Below are 18,734 nucleotides of genomic sequence, written 5' to 3' on the forward strand. Positions count from 1 at the left end.
AGTATAAAAGTATTATTATATTAATATTAGATATGCAAGCGCATACAATCTGCATAATACACACTCAGTCTTAGCAAGCTCAGTTTCCCTAAGGTATCAGAAATGAAGGCACTATTTAATATATAAAATGTGCCTTACTCTATTTGTGTAAATATGTATGAGGGGTTCCAAATTATATTATATCCAAAATATGAATCCAATTTTAATTTACATTTCTCAAAAATAATTACAATTACCACAGGTTATTTCAGACAGTGTTCTCTGTCCCATTCTTTATAACAAGCTCAATTTAGCCTGGTTTAAAGACTTCACAGAACATTTCTACTATACAAAAGCTATCATGAGTGAAATGTTATATATAATATATTTGTTCAATGAACATAGAGCCCTGACTTTACAGCCAAAAAAAGATGCTATGCATATAGCTTAATAATTAGGTACTTATATTTCTGATAGGTAGAAACGGCAAAAACCTACTAGTATCTTCCTTAAGCCCCAAGAAAACAGACACACTTTAGTTTGTCTGAATTGTCATCACTAGGCTATCTATCCTCCACAATTTAGCTACATTGCTTGACTGACTACAATTACACATGAATATTGTATAGTTGGATGTTCTATTAGACTGTGAAACTATGGCATAGAAATCCAACAGGGAAGCTGAATCATTTGATCTGGCAGTAATGTCAGTTAACAGGTGTGAATGTGACTTGTTTTCAATCATTAAAAAGAGTAAATTAAGATAACTAACTCACATCTTCATAATATACCAGTAAAACATGATTATGTTGAGTTGCATTCATTCAGAATGCATTGGGAAACTTTGTTGTAATGTAAAATGTGTCAAGCCTAACTTCTGACAAGTTGAATTCAGTCTCCAAAATGGGCCACTCATATAAAGCAGGGTATACTTCATTATTCATCATTATTAACAGTCAATACTTTACTCATTTGTGAGACCAGCAGAAATTATGAATTTTATTCCGGGTTGTGACTTGTTATAAATGTATCTACGCGCCTACCGGTATATCTATAGTTTAATTTAAATATATAGATTAGTTTAAAAAAAAAATATATATATATATATATAATTAAACTAATAGGCCTATACACATTTTTCAGAGTAATTATTGTAAAATGCTGAATAATATAATGCCATAACGCTTCAATATAGGACGCTGCCAGTAGCTCTATCAGTCTATTGTGCGCCTGTGGATATGGTGCTGCGATATTGTGGGAAAGAAACACTGCAAGGTCAAAACAACACTTATGTGACAACAAAACCACGAGACAAAACTTGACTCTCGTACTTATTTTGCAACTTGTAGCCTATTTAATTAACAGACACCGTTGTCATTTGCTTTGAGATAAGATGTTCATTGTCACATTGTATCAATAGGTGTAGTGAAGTTTTTGGGGAGGTAACGCGCTTCAAAATAGCGCTCACGTTTACCGGTGATGTCAAACTGACACCAAAGATTCTAAATAAAGACGCCTCGCTGCTTCCATCGAGATACAACGTGTTCTCTGGATATGACAAAGATTTGATAGATGTAGGAGCACGTTACTCACTTTATTATGCATGAAATCTGTCCGGTAAGTGCGAGATACCACAGGCAGTCTCCGGTTGTGTCGTCCGGCCGAATGACAGAGCGTACAGGAAGCCGTTGGGTGCCCGGGATGGACTTCGCAAAGACGCACTTAAATCCAGCACTGGTAGCAACGCAACTCAAAAAAGAACGGCACTATGAAATAATATCAAAAACTAGCCACTCTCTCGTCTGACTGTGTCTTTGAGGACAGTGAGGATGGTTGCTTGGTCTCCAGTGATGTGTCGGCGAAAAGAAGGGACGGTTGAAGCCGTGGACGTCTGTAGCTGATGATGTTGTGAGGGCTGTTTCTCTTCGCTCCCACAATCCTGGCCGAGTCTCTCCCTCACCCTCTCCCAGCGCAGAGAAATATTAGGTTTTACTCCTGAAAGGGGGCGGGCTCACATTTCTCAACTACTTTGATGAGAGAGGCTTAGCACTAATGCATTATTATCACAAACCTGATAAACTGGAAGGACAATTAAGCACTGTGAAAGGACTGTCAGAGTATGATTATGGCGGCTATGTGCTTTAAATAAATAACCGTGGAGGCTGTACTTTTAACTTGTGCAGCTGGCCCACCTAATGAAATTCATGTGGCCAAACTGTTGTGGTTGTTGTCCTTGTAATTGATTATATTAACATTACACACCGTCATTAATTAAGCGTTAAATATGTAGGCCCAGTTGACTGTAATATTGTCTTTGATCGGATGCAGCATAGCCTATGGACAAAACAGGTACAATTCTAATAATAATAATAATATTAATGATAATACATTGTTTCATTTTTGTCACAGGACGATTTCTAAAAACATTCAGATATTTGCATAAGTAAATGTTTCTGTGAGAAAATGTAATGTTCATCTACAGTTGTTCTGCACCTGTCAATCATTCTCCATGCTCCAGTTATCTCCCAAGATAAGGCCTGACACAGACAGTAAACATGAGCAAATTAGCAAGGGCTATCCCCCAACCAAATGATCTCAAATCATCCACTCAATTAGTGTGAAGATAACAATAGGAACAGCAAGTATGCCACTTCAGACAAGACAAAGGAGCCAAGAGGGTTTGTGAGATGGACCTCAGATAGGTTCGGTAATACCACAGTTCTGATATCTTCACATCATGCATCTCAGCTTCAACATTCTGGAATAGTTGTTTAAAAACTGGTCCTCTTAATTTCCCCTAGTAAGAAACATTTGGCCTTTGTGTCAAAAGTCTACCTGGCTATAGAATAGCTTAGCATTATTTTAACCCTTTATCTGCTGGGCGGGCCTGTCACCTCAGTACTGTACAAGGCAAGTCTGAGAAAACAAGAGGAACATGAAATCAGTTAATAAATAAATCAAGCTGGCTAATCTGCTTGACGGGCGGACACTAGGGTCTGTAACTGAAACCTTTGGTGTCCGATTACTCAGGATACCACCTTCACGTCACGTGACCCTTTAATCTTTAATTGAATTTCATCTGGATGAACACGAGAACAATCGATAGGCTAGAGGCTATTAGACATAGGAGGCCCATCGCACATCATGACAGTTATCAAGGGTAGGCCATGGAGCTCAGCATGCTAAAACACTAAGTGACCCCCACACATGACACAGGTCACATAGTAACTTTAACATAACACACAACTTTGTAGTTGAATGACATGGGATAGAGGAATCTTAGTCCTGAGATGATTTGTGGAGATTTACTTACGGTGTGCTGCCGAGTATCTTTACTGTGACGTGTGTTATGGGTTGCTATGGAGTGACAGACTGTACAGTTTATAATGGGTTGCTATGGAGTGACAGACTGCACAGTTTATAATGGGTTGCTATGGAGTGACAGACTGTACAGTTTATAATGGGTTGCTATGGAGTGACAGACTATACAGTTTGTAATGGGTTGTTATGGAGTGACAGACTGTACATTTTATTATGGCTTGCTATGGAGTGACAGACTGTACAGTTTATTATGGCTTTCTATGGAGTGACAGAGTGCGCAGTTTATTATGGGTTGCTATGGAGTGATGTACAGTTTATTATGTGTTGCTATGGAGTGACAGACTGTACAGTTTATTATGGCTTTCTATGGAGTGACAGAGTGTACAGTTTATTATGGGTTGCTATGGAGTGATGTACAGTTTAATATGTGTTGCTATGGAGTGACAGACTGTACAGTTTATTATGGCTTTCTATGGAGTGACAGAGTGTACAGTTTATTATGGGTTGCTATGGAGTGACGTACAGTTTATTATGTATTGCTATGGAGTGACAGACTGTACAGTTTAAAGAAGCTTGTACCCACCACTTTCCAGACATCAGCCTCAATGCCCTCTCTGTGGGGTGTGTTGTGTGTGTGTGTGTGTGTGTGTGTGTGTGTGTGTGTGTGTGTGTGTGTGTGTGTGTGTGTGTGTGTGTGTGTGTGTGTGTGTGTGTGTGTGTGTGTGTGTGTGTGTGTGTGTGTGTGTGTGTGTGTTGCTTGTGGTCTCTCAGTGATTCATCAGAAATGTCCTGGTGGGTGTCTGTGTTTTGAGGTTGTCTTCGGTCGTTTGGCACCTGGAGACATCAGAGTAAGGCAATCAGACTGGGAGAATGCTTGTTAAACTAGTCACTTATATAAGAGTATGTGAGAGATGAAAATATAATATTGAAGGTATGATAGGTGTCCTGAAGTGGCCAGGATCTAGAGGGAGGAGTCTATGGAAAAGGGAGTTATTGCATCAACACACTGAAATGACTGAACTTATTCGATGGTGTTGCAAATTAGATGGGATGAGGGTTTTCCCCATCTGGTGGCTTATACAGTCACAGTGTATGGTTTTTGGACAATATGAAAATAGTTCTAAAATAGTCATTAGCACTGTCAGTGCTACGCATCATGGTAATGTGCTATTAAGTAGTATCATGATCATATTATTTACATTGGATAACTTTAGAGAGGGATTTAGTTACTGACTCCATTAGAGAGTGGAGTGAGACTGATCGTGTCAGCATATCTGACTAAGTCTGTTTTGTCTTGTGGCTATACAGTTACCAACTAAATGTTACACATCTGCAGACATTGTTGTGCCACCCTGTTTTTCTGTGGACAGCAATTTTAGGACATTGATACATCTGCTCATCTCACATTCTCCTTGTAGTCTTTTGCTCCGTTGTCTTGTAAATAGATTGACTTATTGTAACGATCGTTGTTGGAAGGATTGGACCAAGGTGCAGCGTGGAAGGCGTCCATCATGTTATTTAATGTGAACCAGCAACAAAACAATAAAGAGTAACAAAACTAAAGTGCAGCATTGTAGTGCAATAAGGCTACAATACAAAAAACAAGATCCCACAAAAACCCAGTAGGAAAAGGCTGCCTAAATATGATCCCTAATCAGAGACAACGATAGACAGCTGCCTCTGATTGGGAACCATACCAGGCCAACATAGAAATTTAAAAAACTAGAGTACCCACCCTAGTCACACCCCGACCTAACCAAATGAGAGAATAAAAGGCAGTCTAAGGTCAGGGCGTGACACTTTGTATCCTAAACTGGTCTGACGCATTCATATGTGGACATCTATAAGTACCTAGGTGTCTGGCTAAACTGTAAACTCTCCTTCCAGACTCATATCAAATCTCCAATCCAAAATCAAATCTAGAATCGGCTTTATATTTCGCAACAAAGCCTCCTTCACTCACGCCGCCAAACTTACCCTAGTAAAACTGACTATCCTACCGATCCTCGACTTCGGTAGGATAGTCAAAATGGCTTCCAATACTCTACTTAGCAAACTGGATGCAGTTTATCACAGTGCCATCCACTTTGTTACTAAAGCACCTTATACCACCCACCACTGCGACCTGTATGCTCTAGTCGGCTGGCCCTCGCTACATATTCGTCGCCAGACCCACTGGCTCCAGGTCATCTACAAGTCCATGCTAGGTAAAGCTCCGCCTTATCTCAGTTCACTGGTCACGATGGCAACACCCACCTGTAGCACGTGCTCCAGCAGGTGTACCTCACTGATCATCCCTAAAGCCAACACCTCATTTGGCCGCCTTTCCTTCCAGTTCTCTGCTGCCTGTGACTAGAACGAATTGCAAAAATCGCTGAAGTTGGAGACTTTTATCTCCCTCACCAACTTTAAACATCTGCTATCTGAGCAGCTAACCGATCGCTGCAGCTGTACATAGTCCATCGGTAAATAGCTCACCCAATATACCTACCTCATCCCCATACTGTTTTTATATATTTACTTTTCTGCTCTTTTGCACACCAGTATCTCTACCTGCACATGACCATCTGATCATTTCTCACTCCAGTGTTAATCTGCTAAATTGTAATTATTCGCCTACCTACTCATGCCTTTTACACACAATGTATATAGACTTTTTATTTTTTATTGATTACTCCATGTGTAACTCTGTGTTGTTGTCTGTTCCCACTGCTATGATTTATCTTGGCCAGGTCGCAGTTGTAAATGAGAACTTGTTCTCAACTAGCCTACCTGGTTAAATAAAGGTAAAATAAAATACATAAAAAAAATGTATTAATCTGGCACGCTGATAGCAAACCCACACCCCCTTTAATCTATCTTTTTTTTGGTTTAAAATAAGCTTTATTTAAGTTTTAAGTATCAGTCATAATATATTGTAACTGCAATTCAGCTTTCACACCAATACATGGCTTCATTATTGCATGGTTTACAGATGTAATAGTGTCCATGGAGGTTTTTGCCTAATAGTTTTTCTGGAGTCCATGGCTTTTTAGTTCCGTTTTGATTTGTTTAAAAATAGTGTTCAAAACGTTGTTTTATAGTCAAAGTACATCTTGTCTCCAAATCATATTGTTCAGGAAACATACGATGCATTTTACCACCCACTGGAATGTTGAGTGTTGTCCGTTAATCAGCTAACCATATTTGAGTAAATCTAATTCCTACAGTGATGGGACATGTCATCTAATTTCAGAAAGGGTCAGAGAGCATAATATACCGCGTTCCTTTACTTTTAACCTGACCCGAGATTTGTCTAGTTTAGTGTTAAGTGTGTATATATTTCCAATGAAACTACATTTAGCCCACCCCTGGAGCCCACTGTCCCCTCCTGACATACTTTATTGGGGCTTCCCTCCCCCTGTCTCTCCCAGTTATGAGAGATCCCGACCTGAACATGTTTAGCACTTTAGGGGAATTGACAGCCGCTTCAAAGTTCCATGAATAAAACGTACTGTTTGCCAGAATGATTATACAATTTGAAATATGTCACCATGTGTACACAGACGGTAGGCTTTTGGGCAAATGCAATTTCATGAGGTTTGGCATGCATTGTGCATAGAGGAGAAGAGGAAAATGGCGACTGGATGTGAGTCAAACACACAAAGTGTGGTTAGTGATTTTGATCTGGCTCAGATTGTTTCTGAAGCCTTCCCTGGCACTGACTTCAGAGCATGTGTCACACACATAATTGGGCTGCCTAAATATATGGGTGTGTGTGTGTGTGTGTGTGTGTGTGTGTGTGTATGTGTGTGTAACTGAAAGAAGCAAAGTAGCCAGTCTGCCTTTCATAAGAGTGAGATAAACACCAACACATTTCTTGGGCCAACAGGAACAGCCCAGGCCGTGTGTAATCTGTTGTCGATCATGCTCACGTGAAAACACAATCTGCCTGTCACAGTTGATAATGTTGTGAAGCACTCAGTCCCACTCCAGAGAATTAGCTTGCACTACAGTGACATATTTGAAGTGGTGCTGCTCTGTCTGAACAGGCTTCCAGTTTTTGGTGTGTGACAGTTTTTCTATGTCTCCTATTGGAGAGAGACAGGTGTTGTTTTGACATTGGCTTGATTTTACATGATGAGACGACCAAACACATCAGAGGGAGTTTGTAGAGACCTAAAGGCCAACTCCACACAGGATCCACAAGGCTATAGATCGTGGGAATGTGTGTGGTGTGTGTGTGTGTGTGTGTGTGTGTGTGTGTGTGTGTGTGTGTGTGTGTGTGTGTGTGTGTGTGTGTGTGTGTGTGAATGTCCGCAGGCATGTGTCCGCATGCGTGTGTGTGTCTGCACACGTGTGTGTGTCATCCCCAATCTCTAGATCAGTCTACCATTTGTCCTGGCTTTTGATCTCTTGGAAGATACACCTTCACAATACTCACTACACCTTCACAATACTCGCTACAGCATCACAATACTCACTACACCATCACAATACTCACTACAACATCACAATACTCACTGCACCATCACAATACTCACTACACCATCATAATACTCACTTCACCATCATAATACTCACTTCACCATCATAATACTTGCTACACCATCACAATACTCACTGCGCCATCACAATACTCACTACACCATCACAATACTCACTACACCATCACAATACTCTCTACACCATCACAATACTCACTACACCATCACAATACTCACTACACTATCACAATAATCACTTCACAGTCCACAGGAGAATAATCAGAGACAAAGATATAGGACCTTTCCATTCCCTTCTCTGCTGCACTGTTTGTCTAAGTGATCCAAAGCATTACATTACATATAATTTTGTCTGCCTTAATAATAAAGCACATAATGAAACTCTGAAGGCAATATCATTAGTAATTACAGTTGTAGAAGGATACCACTGTTCAGTATAATTAGAAGATCAACGGTGAGAAAGACACTTTTTAATTAACCGATGCCTTATGTTTGAAACCATAGATACAAGCGAGACAATTGTGTTTAATATCTCAATATATTTCCGTACACAATCAAATTAGTTTCCCAGATTCCCAGGATGAGAGTCTGAAAAGATGGTATAATAATGATCTAGTATGGTCTAGTAGTGTTTTAGTCACCCTCTCTGGCCTGAGCCATCGAATTCACCCATGAAAACAGCGTATTACCGGTACCCCTGTATGTACTGTAGCCTCGTTACTCTTCTTTTATTGTTGTTCTTTTATTTTTTACTTTAGTTTATTTAGTAAATATTTTTCTTAACTCTTACTTGTATTAAAACTGCGTAGTTGGTTATGGGCTTGTAAGTAAGTATTGTGGTATTTGGCGCATGTGACCATTTTTTGGGGGACTGATTTGATTTGTTAGCCGGAGACACATGGCGATTATACTGTACTGTTTAACCCCCAGACCTACTGGCCATTACAGGGATCAACGAACAGGGCTATCTTTCTTTTACGGTCCGATCCCCTCACTATTCCCCCCACTAGCAGTGGCTCAAGAGCCATGGAAAATGTTCCCTCTGTACAATGCAGAGAGCCAGTCTTTTCACTATTCATTATGGCAGTATGTTATTTTATTTCCCCCATAAAGTCCTAAAGAGCTTTAATTTAGCTAGAGGCGCTTTTGTGAGCAATGCCTGTCTAATGACATGTTGTGTATGCCCAACGCTACAATGCCAGGATGTAATGCATATGCAGTGCTAACATGTTCACAATTGAACTTCTCGATACTAAAGATTTTTTCAAGGTCTAATTAATGTCATATAACCTACTGACTATAATATGTTCACAATTGTACTTTTCAATACTAAACGTTTTTTCGAGATCTAGTTAATTGCATATAACCCACTGACTCTGATATTTTGCCTGGAAGTATTCCCATGCCTTTTGCGTGATGACTGCATGGTGAAGCAATGGTGAAATCGTTATAGAGCTTTGCCAAGTGAGAGACAATTCTGGTAATTTGCATGTTGTGTTCTTCAAACAGTGTCCGAACTCTACACCTTTGATCCATTATGGATGAGGCACAAGTAGTACCAACTTGGACTCAAGGGTAGACGTAACAATTAGTATGATATGTTAAGTTTAGTTAGGTACTTATTAATTTGTAGATGACCATCATCCTATCTCCTCACGCCATTTGCACACACTGTATAAAGACATCATTTTTTCCCTACTGTGTTATTGACTGTATGGTTGTTTTTTCCATGTGGAACTCTGTGTTGTTGTTTGTGTCGCACTGCTTTGCTTTATCTTGGCCACAGTTGTAAATTAGAACTTGTTCTCAACAAGCCTACCTTGTTAAATAAAGGTGAAATAAATTAAAAATAATATTAATAAAATAACATTTCCTATGATTTGTTACAAATTATAATTCGTATGATATTGTTCAAATTGTAATACGTACAATATGTTACGGATTGTAATATGTACAATATCTTGTGAATTTGCTGTATGATATGGTACGAATTCCATTTTGTTGTGGTCAACGTTAGCTAGGTCGCTAGGTGGCTAATGCAAACTTTAGCTAGGTGGTTAACGTTAGCTAGGCTAGGGGTTAGGGTTAGGGTTAAGGTTAAGGTTAGGGTTAAGGTTAGAGATAAGGTTAAGGTTAGAGGTTAGGGGAAGGGTTGGCTAACATGCTAAGTAGTTGCAAAGTAGTAAGTAAATGTAAAGTTGCTCATTATCTACAATGCTAAAGTTGTCCTTGATGAGATTCGACCACGCAACCTTTGGGTTTCTAGACATTTGTGATATCCATCCATCCATCCACCCCAACCAACTACACTATTTTAGTTTTTGCCATTAGGTACCTTAGGTACCTTCTGTCTTAACCATACTAAATGTAACATATTATGTTAATTTGGATTCCCAGATTTACATTTACTATGCTACGTCTAGTCTATGAGAGCAGGCTGGCAGTATGACAAGCTCTCCCTTTGTTCTGCCTGACACTCCTGTTACCCCACAGGAAAAGGCCCATGATCGTGTAACTGTATTCACTGGCTGAACTACTGCTATTCGTACTGAAAGGGGAGGCCACCATTAGGGACATGTTGGGTCTTCACTTTGAGATAACCACCACCTACCCCGCTCTGTAAAACCATACTGTCTACTACTGAACATATGCCATATGAGACTTGGCTGGTGATTATATAGATACATTGATTAATTATTCAAATAATGATGAGATTATCATGTGAGATTCCCAGTGTTTGATGTTGAAAGTGTGAAGTATTGTTGTACCCTCCATGTGGACTGGAGACCAATGCAATGTATGTGTTATGCAACTATGAGTGCTGCCTATAGGGGAGCTGTAGAGCCTTTTCAAAGCTTATTCAACTGGTTAAGCAAAATGGGCTGTGAGTTGCAATGCACAGTGAAACTGATGAGAACTCATCGTTCAGCTATCTAACAATGAGCCACAAATACTTTTACCCCAAACAGTTCACATAATGTTTCCTTGTTAATGAAAGGTATGCATGTCATTGCTCCATTTTTGTTTCAATGGATTGTAAAATATTACAAATTACTTCCTTTGTAGATGATAATTCAAATAGCATCACACAGCCTCATTAAAAGCTGAATATTTCATCAATACATGCATAGTTTTAATATTCACATCAAATTCAATTTGATATAGCCACCTTTATGTCCAATGTTTTAGGCTGCTAAAATCACAAATGCTGTCAGGGACAGTCATCACTGCTTCCTAAAGTCCTCTTTTCTTCCCTGCGGAGAATGCGTGACTGACATGGTTTCACTGTATATTTCAGTATTTCACTCAAAGTTCCCTTTGTCTCCAGATTACTTCATGTGAGCAAAAAGAAGTGCCTCTCACTCGCTAATGATTTTTCCTCCAATTGAATGGCTGACAAGTAATTCACTCCTAACTGCTCAGAAACTGGCACAGTTATTTCATTGTTTCAGCCCTCCTTTCTTCAGGAGCCTGTAAAGTGGGGATGCCAATGTAGATTTTTTTTTGTTTCCAGTCGAATGGTGCCAACCGGTGTTTCCTGATGCTGAGCAGAAGCTATGCCTGACAGACGTTGTGTGTTACCCTGTAGCAGTGGAAAGATCACACACGTGATCTGACATTTCAGCAGTCATAGTTATAATGTGAATATTCACATGATCAAGGTAGAGCAGTGGTTCCAACCAAGGCTACTAGAACTTCCAGGGGGTTCTTAGTCTATCCACATGGGTTCTTAGCCTATCCACAAGGGGCTCTTAGTCTATCCACAAGGGTTCTTAGTCTATCCACAGGGGTTCTTAGTCTATCCACAGGGGTTCTAAGCCTATCCACAGGGGGTTCTTAGTCTACCCACAGGGGGTTCTTAGTCTATCCACAGGGGTTCTTAGTCTATCCACAGGGGTTCTTAGTCTACCCACAGGGGGTTCTTAGTCTATCCACAGGGGTTCTTAGTCTATCCACAGGGGTTCTTAGCCTATCCACAGGGGGTTCTTAGTCTACCCACAGGGGGATCTTAGCCTACCCACAAGGGGTTCTTAGCCTATCCACAGGTGTTCTTAGCCTATCCACAGTTAGTTCTTAGCCTATCCACAGTGGGTTCTTAGCCTCTCCACAGGGGGTTCTTAGCCTATCCACAGGGGGTTCTTAGCCTATCCACAGTTAGTTCTTACGCTATCCACAGTTAGTTCTTAGCCTATCCACAGTTAGTTCTTAGCCTATCCACAGTTAGTTCTTAGACTATCCAAAGGGGGTTCTTAGCCTATCCACAGGGGGTACTTGAGAAGACTCATGAAACCATAGGCTTACTGGATAAATGCACATGAGGGGGTACTCTGGGCAGAACAAAATACAGTTGGTGGTACAGGAACCACTAAGGTAGAACACTGCCATTGTTAACACACTGTAAATCCTACTGTCGTAGGCTAAATCACATTTAAGTGTTTGACATAAAATTATAGAAATTTGATATCATTTGTAGGTTTAGCTGGAATTATACAGCATATACAAGAAGCCTACCCAGTCTGAATGCGCTCTACCATCTTCAGAATTCATTCTAGAGCTTTCTGGAGATATATTTGGTCCTGAAGTATGCATGCAATTAGGCATGCCGCACACACACACACACACACACACACACACACACACACACACACACACACACACACACACACACACACACACACACACACACACACACACACACACACACACACACACACACACACACACACACAGACACACACAGACACACACAGACACACACACACACACACACAGACACACACAGACACACACAGACACACACACACACAGTGCAGTAGAACAGGGGTGTAATAGAAGAGTCTGATAGGATCGGGGTGTAGAGGTTAGTTGGTGTACAGGTTAGGAGGTGTACAGCTTAGTGGAAGTACAGATTAGAGGGGGTGTACAGAGCAGGTTGTGTGTGAGTGAGGCTCTGTAGCGATACTGCCATACTGCTCTTTGCACGCTACAGGGTGTAAAGAAAGCCAATCATAAATTATTCAAACGGGAACTGAAAGTCCAGGCCACTGGAGTGACAAGAATGTCGTAGCACCCATAGGTTTTGTTCAGCCCAAACTCCAGGACCTATCAACACCGTGCCATGGCTGATCTAGGGTTCACTGGTCACGATGGCAACACCCATCCGTATCACGCACTCCAGCAGGTGTATCTCACTGATCATCCCTAAAGCCAACACCTCATTTGGCCGCCTTTCCTTCCAGTTCTCTGCTGCCTGTGACTAGAACGAATTGCAAAAATCGCTGAAGTTGGAGACTTTTATCTCCCTCACCAACTTTAAACATCTGCTATCTGAGCAGCTAACCGATCGCTGCAGCTGTACATAGTCCATCGGTAAATAGCCCACCCAATTTACCTACCTCATCCCCATACTGTTTTTATATATTTACTTTTCTGCTCTTTTGCACACCAGTATCTCTACCTGCACATGACCATCTGATCATTTATCACTCCAGTGTTAATCTGATAAATTGTAATTATTCGCCTATCTCCTCATGCCTTTTGCACACAATGATTATAGACAATTTTTTTCTACTGTGTTATTGACTTGTTTATTGTTTACTCCATGTGTAACTCTGTGTTGTTGTCTGTTCACACTGCTATGCTTTATCTTGGCCAGGTCGCAGTTGTAAATGAGAACTTGTTCTCAACTAGCCTACCTGGTTAAATAAAGGTGAAATTAAAACATTATAAACAGGGTCAGTCCATATGCCAGGCTTTGGGCCTTTTGGAGACCTGTATGGCTTGTAAACCATCAGGTTTAGGTGACACAGTTTGTCGTTCGTCAGTGAGGTTGGAGTCTAAAGTGAGGGCATGAGATCCGGGGAAGGAAGAATAGATCTGATCACTGTTTCTTATTCCTATGACAACCATTACACAGCACATGTCCTTACAGCAGCTGTGGCCTCCAGCTATTCTCCTGACTACTAAACATCCCTCTAAAGACTACTCTAAACTCTCAACACTACTAAACATCCCTCTAAAGACTACTCTAAACTCTCAACACTACTAAACATCCCTCTAAAGACTACTCTAAACTCTCAACACTACTAAACATCCCTCTAAAGACTACTCTAAACTCTCAACACTACTAAACATCCCTCTAAAGACTACTCTAAACTCTCAACACTACTAAACATCCCTCCAAACACTACTCTAAACACTCAACACTACTAAACATCCCTCTAAAGACTACTCTAAACTCTCAAAACTACTAAACATCCCTCTAAAAACGACTCTAAACACTCAACACTACTAAACATCCCTCTAAAGACTACTCTAAACTCTCAACACTACTAAACATCCCTCTAAACACTACTCTAAACACTCAAAACTACTAAACATCCCTCTAAAAACGACTCTAAACACTCAACACTACTAAACATCCCTCTAAAGACTACTCTAAACTCTCAACACTACTAAACATCTCTCTAAAGACTACTCTAAACTCTCAACACTACTAAACATCCCTCTAAACACTACAAAACACCACTCAGTAGAACTATGCAGTACACATCTCCTACACCATACAGCAGGGACTGTCATCTAGATTCAGCTGTGGTCAGGGAGCCGGAACATAACTACAAATAATTGGTAGACTGCAAATTGACCTTAAGAAGCCCAAACAGATATAATGTTTGTCTAAAACATAGTAATTTCAAACCTTGCTTAGATTTGTAGATGATCACGTGTCTCTCTAGTACGTGCTGGCATACTTGGGAACAGATTTCCAAACTTAAAATCACTTAGAGCTGATTTCCTGGTGTTTTTACAGTCAGTTGGGGAACCTTGCCATACAGCAACTGCCTTTGATAACATCTAGCTGTCAAGCTATGCCAATGGACGTTGATGTGTGTTAATGTGAAACGCAGACCTGACATGACACAGTAGGCCCAGTGACCCCCGGTGAAGAAGGGGACGCGGCGGAGCGGAGTGTGGCAGACGCGAGGCGGCGTCTAAACCTCTCCGTGCCTCCAGCATCAATCCGACTTATTCTTATTCAGACGCCATCAGATGAGAGACAGGCCACTGAGATTAGCTGCAGATCAAAAGGCTTGCTGCTTCGCTGCCTAGCGAGCACCACTCATGTTTTGTAGATTTAACCAACTCTAGTGCACAGGCACTCTAGCGGCAGAGAAACCATGTGGTGTGGTGTACTGTACAGGCAACGACACTGCTCAGGGCGGTAGATTCAGACTGAAAAGGGATTTCTCCTAAACGAGGCCGGACTGCGGCTGGAACGTGGAAATTTGAAATGGTGTAATAAAGCAAATAGAAGACAAAGGAAAACTACCGCCCCCATTACTGCAAGAAATTACAGTGGAACGAAGGTACTTGTCCTTTCAGTGCCGTCACAATGAAACTACTTCCATGTGTGTAATATGTCTTAGTTCAGTGATCATTTGTTTTAAATGTGAAATGTATGGCTTATGTAATGGCAGGACACGGCGTCTGGAGCACCAATAGGCAGCATTACCACGACAACTACTGCAAAGCCATACGCCAAGAGCAAATTAAAACAAATCAGTAGCAATGGACGCCTATGTACCACTTTGCTTTCGCCGCAATCTATTTCTCCGTAAGGCTTAGTGTAAATCCAAACGAACATATCAATTGCACCAGACTCATAACATTAAGCGTATTATGTGCTCACAAGCGTAATCTCTGCAATCAAGGAAGCTAAATTTAGATACAAACACAGACTTAAACATTCCTGGGGTTCTCTCTATTCAGCAAATGTCAAGAGTGCTATCAACCCCACACTAAGCATAAGTTGTCGTTAACATTACTAACTGATTGAAGGTCAATTTGGAGTGTATCAAGACTATGAGAAGCTCAGAAGGATGGGCACATACATCAAAGTAATATAGTACAGGCAACAGTACAACGGTACAGGGTGATGGCGAAGCAACAGGATGGGGGTGGTGGTTGGAAGTTCAAAGGGATAGAGAGGCCTGGATAAGAGAGGAAAAACAATGACTTTCCTCAACTCCATTTCCCATCAAAGCGCTGGACTGTTGCGGCAAAAAGGTTTGTAAGTGAAGAGAGGTTTTTACTGGGTCAATGCTTCTAAGGTCCCCTCTCTTCAGGGTTGATATTAAAGAGGAAGGAAAGTAATGGCTCACTTTGTTGAACCTAACAAGGTGACACAGAACCAAAGCTACATAGAATATCCCCAGACACCCAGGATTTCAAATGGAAAACTTAAGCATTTTGACGGGAGATGTAGAAAGGGTAAAGTATATACACATTTATTCCATGGATTCTTTTGCAGTAATTGTGTCTCAATGTGTTGGTTGATATGGCATATCAACTAGTGGTGTTATAAATTAATACTATGTATAATTTATTTATTTTATAATAACATTTAAATTATTAATATTATGGTTTTTAGTACATTTTAATAATAGCTATCACTGCTACTTAATTGCCTGCTGATGGGCCATCAACAACAGTACTCAAACACGTTGCGTAGGTTACTAAAATTCCTTGAATCAAATGTCAGAAGAAAAAGTTGAACAAAGCCTTTCAGCATCCATAAAAATCAATCTCAACTTTTGTTTGGGTTGGAATTCTTTGGTGTTGTTTTAGGACATTTTCATGCTATTTAGTACATTTTTCTACCCCTGCCTTCAGAGAGGCAGTTAGTTCAATATCAACTCCCTTCAGTTGGTGTAATATGACAAATTTCCTCTTTGTTTCACTGCTTAGCGAGAAATGTCTTATTTAAGTGTTGGCCTCTGTGTGATACAAATTGATATTGAAGTCTGCAGCAGCCACTTAGGTGGCTACCTTGCGGGGTAAGCTATTTCTAAGGCAAACAGCATGTTGAAGCCATACACTTTTCACTCACAGATGATTTCAGATTACGCAACAAGGTGTTCTTAGCAATTAACCTTAGGAAGACAAATAATCCAAACTGACTGTGACGAATTCAAACAAAAAATACAAGACAGTATGAAGTTACTCTAGAGAGTCAAACCATTTGTCATGGCTTGGAGAAATTAAAAGGTATACATGTAAAACTCCAACCCATGTAGCTACAGTACAGGATCCTCCATGGGCCATTCACTGGTACAGAAGTGATTGGCAACAGCTGTTTGTGACTGCCCGATTTCCAACTTCAGCATAGCTCAACCATTACGCTTTTCCATCATCTTGGTTCTCTGTCAAGCACTAACTGTAAGTACCTGAGGTAAAAGAACCTAGCGTCCATTCTCTGCCCGAATGGGTTTGATTGCAGATCCAGATGTATTTTTATTGTTCGTACACGACAAAGTTACTGTTTCACTTTTCAATATAGGCTACACAAGTCAATATCAATCATTTACTAACACTAATGCCAATACTATATTACAATATAGTTAGTTGTTTAACAGATTTATGGCTGGTCATCATCCACTCTATGGCAAAAAGAGTGCCCCTGCCAGAACCAGATTTTTCATCTAGCAGAAAGTCACAGTACCCCATGGAAAGTAGAAGGGGAAGCTAAGGGTGTGCTCTGTAAACTCACCCGCACCGTATCTTTGCTTCTCCAGGAAGTACCACCCTACAGGACCAGCTGAGGGACAGCTCAATCAAACAGTCACAGGTAAAGAAAATATATATAGTTAGAGATAAGTGTAAAAGAAGAGTAAAAGTTCACTGTAAAACAAAAAATGTCCTGCATGTATAAAAGCCAGACCAGCTGGCTTTGAATATAAACCCCTGTTTTGGGTTGTGTTTTGCCCCTGATCTCTGTCCACACTGAACCCAAGACTTGTTCTCTCCAAACCCCCCACCCACGTCACCCTCCCCCCGATCCACCTGCCCCAGTCACTCCTGAGTATATTTAGCCCGCTGAGGGATCAGGGACACATAGACTTTGTCAGCTGTGGCATATGTACCCTGGATTATTGCCCCCAAAAGAATGTTACCATCCAGGAAGGAGCAAAGAAATACCCCTTCATCCCTCACATTTAACAACACCCCACGTCCTGCTTTCATTTAAACTTGCATGATGAAAAGACACCATTATTAGTACCAAGAACTAGTGGCCATCTCCAGAAACAAAACAAATATGTAGCTTGTCCCTCCTTTCTTTAGATATACTCTATATAGGGGCGATTTCCAGATAAAGTCCTGGACTAAATTACTATTTTATGCTGGACTAATGAAAATAAAATTTCTCGACCATGATGTAAAATAAACTTGAAATAATCTGGCTTTAAACGGTCTGATTTGCACAAAGAAAATGAGGGTTAATCCAGGTGTATGTGAAGGTATAAATTAAACCTAGAAGGAGGGGGGTTAACTTCAGATGATGTCAATGGCAATGGTGGTTTCCTGCTTTTCCTGACAGAGTTTAAAATTAGCATGGGGTATTCCTTTTCCAATTTACTGTAGTAAATCCAGAAGTAATAAATTGATTTAATGTGCATTAAATGGTAGCGCAATATTCATTTCTTGTTGCTTTCTGTTGCAGAATCATACTGTAATGGCTTATTTAGTTATTTACTGCATTCTTTAAACCATTTCATTTTATCTTGTGCATTGTTTGATTTTGATAGCATACTCCAATCCGTGCTCATGCATACACACCTTGAATATTTACCATCATTCATAACCAAGTGTGAAGGTGGAATTCATCACATATGACTGGGAAAAATCCACTTGAACGTCCCTGCAGCAATTACTATTGGGAAACTCAGTTATCATCCCTAACCTCCGACTTCTCCCACATGCTGACCTTGGACATCACCTACGAAGGAAATGACCTCGATAACAGCCTTTTTTCGGCAGTTAAATGCAACAACAAAACAGGATTTTGAAAAATCAATCTATTCCTATAATATATTAACACTATAATTTGTTTGCCAGTATGACAATGTGTGCATTTAGTTAATGGTTGACGCAGCTTGTTTGACATTAGCC

General features: G+C 40.5%; 1 protein-coding gene across 4 annotated transcripts in view; it reads right to left on the reverse strand.

Annotated features, from left to right (window-relative positions):
* The window catches only part of LOC118394027 (myocyte-specific enhancer factor 2C-like), a 126,601-nt gene that overhangs the window by 102,147 nt on the left and 5,720 nt on the right, over positions 1 to 18,734 (reverse strand). The window contains exon 1 of one of the 4 annotated variants that reach the window (XM_052461220.1): positions 17,335 to 17,567. The exons of 1 other annotated variant lie outside the window; for it this stretch is intronic. The gene's annotated coding sequence lies outside the window, so the exon portion shown is untranslated. Of the gene's footprint in view, positions 1 to 1,572; positions 1,930 to 17,334; positions 17,568 to 18,734 lie in introns of those variants that run through there. 2 more of the 4 variants (XM_052461223.1, XM_052461219.1) reach the window with 2 other exon arrangements.

This window comes from Oncorhynchus keta, chromosome 14 (genome assembly GCF_023373465.1).
Source record: "Oncorhynchus keta strain PuntledgeMale-10-30-2019 chromosome 14, Oket_V2, whole genome shotgun sequence".
Classification (NCBI taxonomy): Eukaryota; Metazoa; Chordata; class Actinopteri; order Salmoniformes; family Salmonidae; genus Oncorhynchus; species Oncorhynchus keta.